General features: G+C 34.7%; 1 long non-coding RNA gene across 1 annotated transcript; it reads left to right on the top strand.

The window, feature by feature from the left end:
- The first annotated feature begins 366 nt into the window (after window positions 1–366).
- LOC131241509 (uncharacterized) lies at window positions 367–5,112 on the top strand. The gene is made up of 4 exons (XR_009169076.1): window positions 367–1,717; window positions 3,305–3,450; window positions 4,389–4,836; window positions 4,942–5,112. It is a non-coding gene; the product is annotated as an uncharacterized LOC131241509 (long non-coding RNA).
- Window positions 5,113–5,381: the final 269 nt, after the last annotated feature.

Raw genomic sequence — 5,381 nt, 5'->3', positions numbered from 1 at the left:
TAATAACTCGTATAAATTTTTGTGCCTACATTTTTTTTCCTTTTTTTTTTTTTTTGGGTTCACGAGACAAATTTCCACCAGCTCTATTAAACAGTTTTTTGGCTTCTTGTGATTTTGATAGGCAAAATCTCGTTGCTAAAAATAAATCAATTCCTCCATTTGCATTGATCCATTCTTATGTGTGGGGAGGGTCTACTACCGGATTTTTCTCTATTCAGATTTGTATACAACCACCACCATAGTCACTACGGCCACCTCTACCAAAACCTTTATAATTTACATGGCCATGATTGCATTTAAAATGGGTTCAACCTGCTTTAACAGCTCTTGGTAATTGACGCATTTGCTTTATGTTTTGCAGTGGTTTATTTATTGGAACCTCGTATTTACACTGGAAAGGTATGTAGTTGTAAGCATACTAGCTACTAACAAATCTCATTCTCCAAAATTTCTTAAATTTACAAATTTCTCATGAGATTTTGAGGTTTCACTTAAGGGCCTGTTTTAATTTGTGAAAAGCATGGGAAAGAAAGTCTTTCTCAGAAAACTTCATTTCCAAGACACTTGAGGAAAAGAAAGCATAGTTTTCTTTTTCTTTTTTTCCTTCTCTTTTTAACACTCTCACTCACACCTCACACACACTCATGCACTCACACCATCGATGCTTCTTCAATGCTTTTGAATTGTGTTCAAAATTCTTTTCCAGCAGCCTTATTGCTATATTTATGTTGAACAGAAGTAAATTGACTGGATAATCATTTAGGGGTGGGTATGGGACAGGTTATGTTCAAAATTCTTTTCCAGTAGCCTTATAATTTGCCTTGACAGATTTTCATGTCTTTTGGAAAGCCAGAAAGTGTTCCTGCTACTGGAAAATTCTCAAACATGCTAAAGTTCATTGTTAATGAGGTAAATGTGCTCAACTTTTCTACTTGTTGGTTGATTATCAACAACATGAACAAAAACTGGTCGCAGTCCAATTTAGCAATTTAAGGAAGTGTACTTGCATTGACAATAGTTGATTTCTATCTTGATGGTTATATTTCTTCAATTCAAGGATCCGTGTTGGTTTTGAGTTTTTTTTTGGTGATTCTTGTCATATTGTCGATTTTTGGAGATTTTTGTTTATGACAGAACCTTTTTAGGCTTTCAAGTGTTTCATTTCAAATTTTCTAATTCTTTTGATTTCTACCTTTTTAGGATTTTGATTTTGCTTTATTTTGTAATGTTTGGTGAATTGGGTTCTTTTTCCATGTCTTAAATCATGTCATTGTTCTGATTTTGGTAGATCACATAGTGGGTTGTTAATCATTTTCATGATATTATTATTATTTTAAAATATCTTGTATAGGGGGGATTTTGATTTTGGTTTAATTTTCTAGTGTTTGTTGAATTGGTGTATTCTGATTTGGTATGCTTTTTTTTTGGGGGGGTTTCTAATAGTTTGATGAGTAATTAGTTTTTTTTTCTCTTTTACATAACGACATGTTTTGATTAGATCTTTGATGTTGAGATTACTTTACTTTGAAATTTCTGTAGAAACTGAGTTTTCATGTTTCTGATCTTTGAATTCTCATGGTTTCGATAGATCTCGTTGATTGATTCTTTTCTTTTTTGTGTTTTATTTTACAAGGAAAAGAGACAACTATTTGGATTATGAGATGTTTTCGTGCTTGTGCAAGAGTTCTCATGGCTGGAAGGAATTTGCGATGGGGAGGTTATATTCAAATCATTCCCCCAGAACTTATATTTTTCTACATTAAATCTTTGAAAATTTAGATTTGGCTTAGATCCAAAGTTGATTTTGATGGATTGCAGAATCTATGTTTTAAATCTATTGCTTTCCAAAGTTGATTTTGATGGATTGCAGAATCTATGTTTTGAATCCGTTGCTTTTCAAAGTTGATTTTGATGGATTGCAGAATCTATGTTTTGAATCTGTTGCTTTCCAAAGTTGATTTTGATGGATTGCAGAATCTATGTTTTGATGGATTGCAGTCTGTTCTTTACAGCATGGTTCACATGGAGTTGCTGCCCTGTTTATGGTGCTGGCCTAGAGATTTTATTTGAAAAAAAAATGTTTCATTCATGGCCCATCCATGGTGGTACCCACCATATCAACTTTTTGGGTTGGATCCATGCAGCTTCTTTGGCTTTGTCCCTCTTCTTTCCTGCGGTGGCTCCGGTTTGTATCTGATGTTTCAGGTAGTAGCCAGTGTATTTGGCTGGTCTGGGCTGGGTCTCTTGTGCTGCCATTTTGTTGTCAAGTGATCTATGAGGAAGATGGAGTTTAGCTATTGAAGCTTCTGTTAGCAACTGAGGTTTTGTTGGACTATCTTTTGTTTGTTGGGGCTTTTGTGCTGTGTTTGAGAGTGTAGTTGTGGATTGTTGTGTTGCCATCCTACTGTCATCTATTTGGGTTTGTTGGTTACTGCAATGGTGGAGGTCTTGCTAAGGGAAAGTCTCAGTGTTGTTGGTTGTCCAATGTTGTTGGATTTCCTCTTTTTCGTACCTGTAGGGGTGCCTCTTTGTGGTTGGAGATTATTGTATTTTCTGTTTTACTGGTTTTACTTTTTATTGCTGAGGTTAATGCTATGAGTTGTAGGTTTTATAGGTCAAGGGTGACCCCTTTTTTGTTTTGGAGCCTACTTGAGTGTTTGTACACCTTTTTTTTTTAAACAAAGTTATAGGTGGTGTGCTCCCACCTTTTTGCAAAAAATAAAAAATAAAAATAAAAGATTTAGTTATGGAAAGAGTGGAATAACTCAGGGAAATTGAAGTGTAAGGTAAGAAGTGAGATTTGTAATGAAAACATGATTGCATTTACAGGTACATGTGCCAATATAGCTAGGAGATTTTCAGTAGGTGGGCCACATTGTTTAGAACTTTTGGCCTAAAAATCAGGTTGTTTAACTCCTAGGTAGGCCATAATATGCCAAAAAAAAAAAAAAGAATTGGCATAAAAAAGAAGTCATCTGTGGATAAAGTGTAAGGAATACTTTGTTTCGTGTGCCATAAAAATCCCATGGATATAGTGTAATGAGTATTTTGTGATTAGGTTCCTTCCACAATTCTCTTTCTGCTCTGGTATTTAGTGTTTATTAATGAGATCGTCATCTTAAAAGAAAAAAGAAAAAAAATGTGTGACTAGGTCCCTGGTCAACAAGACTCAGTTGAGTCAGCTAATTGATGTGGTCTGCTCATTTCAACTTGTGGTCGCTCACAAGTGTGACCTTTTTTAACTCATTGTTACTGATGTTGAGATTTTAATAATGCTTTATGTTTCTGCTCTTGGTTTGTGTAGGGGTCAATTCGACGTATGTTAGCAGAGCTAGAAAAGATCTAAGTGGTTCAAGCAGCAAGGTTTCAGCAACAAAATCTGGCACTAGCATGGTTATCGATGTGAAGAGGCTCAACTAGGAAGGTTACTAGGGTCATAAGGAATGGTCGGTGAGTGCCATCTGCCATTGACATTCTTTATGTAGTTCAGTTTGAAGAATTATAGGGTCCCAAATCCTCGTTCCAGCTCTCTGTGTTAATTTTGATGAATCCAGTTTTTCTAATCATATTCAAAATAGGAATTCTCACATTGCTTAACAAAAGTTCCATAACAGGTTGTTTGCCTTACATCAACCCTACTTCTTTGCCTAGGCTCGGGACAGGCTGGCACATTATGTCTAGTGTGAACTCTTTCTAGAAGAAAAACCATATTACTAAACATGAACACTGACCCATGGATGAGATATAACCTTATCCATGTCTTGGATTTCAGAAATTTGGAGTCGTCCCACCCCGCATATTGATATATGTATTTCCATATATCGCCTGAAAGCATGAATCCATGTTATAATGTTTTAGTCAAATGTATTCTGTTTTGCCATTTGTATCTAAATTTGAATTCTTTTTTGGCTTTTTTTTTTTGTCATTTTGTCATTTTTTCAGCTCCCATTTCAATTTCTAAAAAATCATCTTTTAGTTGATGGTTCGTAATTACCTTGAATTAGTTTATCCTGCTAAGATTTGTTTTTCCTTTTATCATACTCAATGTATCAGACTATACACAAGGCTCTACTGTTTCTAGTGACAACTACTGCAAATCATTTACACCTTAATGACTATAATTTTAAACTTTTAGGGGTCTTTTGGATGCCTGTAAATGGGGTTAACTGTAAATGAATATATCAAAAAAAAAAGGAAAAAATTTGCCATTTGAGTCAATGCTTACCCTTGATAACAATGAAGTGGGGATTTTCTTTCTTTATTTTTCTTTTCTTTTTTCTTTTTCCTCCATTTAGGCATTTAACTGGGATATGCTGACTGGGCCTATACCTGGATGGATCATAAAGAAATAATAATCTTACTCATCAAACTGATTTCCTTAAATGCAGGTAGTTTTGCACTGAAGAAGCAAATGCTGGATGACAGAAGATTCTCCAAAATGCATCTGAATTTGCAACACCTCCTACAGGTATTTTCTCAATGTCTATACACATTGCCTTAGTTAAAGAAAAATATGTACAAAAGGTGCTTACCCAATCACAAGGGAAGCACACTAAATAGGAAAACTCCACAAACATCACTACTTGTGGATGCACTTCTTTCACTTTGTCCTTTTTTTCCCCAATGGTCATTCCGATTTATGAATGCCATGATTATTTGTAGGATGATGGAATATATGCTGTTGCAGGAAGTGACTTTGTCATTACTAGAGTTGCATTTCGAAACAACTCTTCAAAGTACTGCATACATGACTGTGGAAGTAATTTTACAGAGGTCACTAAGAAATTGAAAGGAAAAGGAGTGGACTTGGACAACAATCAGTTTTTTATTCTTCAAGTGGGTGATGGGCTGATGGCTGAAAAAGGCCTATTTGCTTGTGAAAAAAATATCATACCATTAAAATCTATCTTCTCTTTCAAATCTTTATCATTAAAATTTCAGGGTGAAGTCGAGCAAATTTCTCTAATGAAGCCAAAGGCCAGGATGAAGGATGTACCTGGCCATATGCGAGTGCATACAGACTCACCAAGATTTGTATTTTCAGCATTATTGTAATTGTAATTGTAATTGATTGAATGAAGGATTGTAATTGAATGAATGAATGATTATGCAGGTGGTAATTGAATGAACAATGATTTTACATATATATATATATATATATATATATATATAAATGTAGTCAATAGCTATGGATATTGAACGTAGCTGGTAATCTGAAAACCGTAGCCATTATTAAATTTGGCATATTGCTACGGACGTTTAGCTACAAATAATATCTGTAGCTGTTTGTGCTTTTCACTATAGATTAATTCCTATGAATTATATCTGTAGCTATTCTAATCTATGGCTATGGATTAAATCCGTAGCCATAGGTTTAAGAC

This window comes from Magnolia sinica, chromosome 3, assembly GCF_029962835.1.
Source record: "Magnolia sinica isolate HGM2019 chromosome 3, MsV1, whole genome shotgun sequence".
In the NCBI taxonomy this organism is placed as follows: domain Eukaryota; kingdom Viridiplantae; phylum Streptophyta; class Magnoliopsida; order Magnoliales; family Magnoliaceae; genus Magnolia; species Magnolia sinica.
Note: the sequence above shows the minus strand (reverse complement) of the source record. Positions and strands in the feature narration are given on the sequence as shown.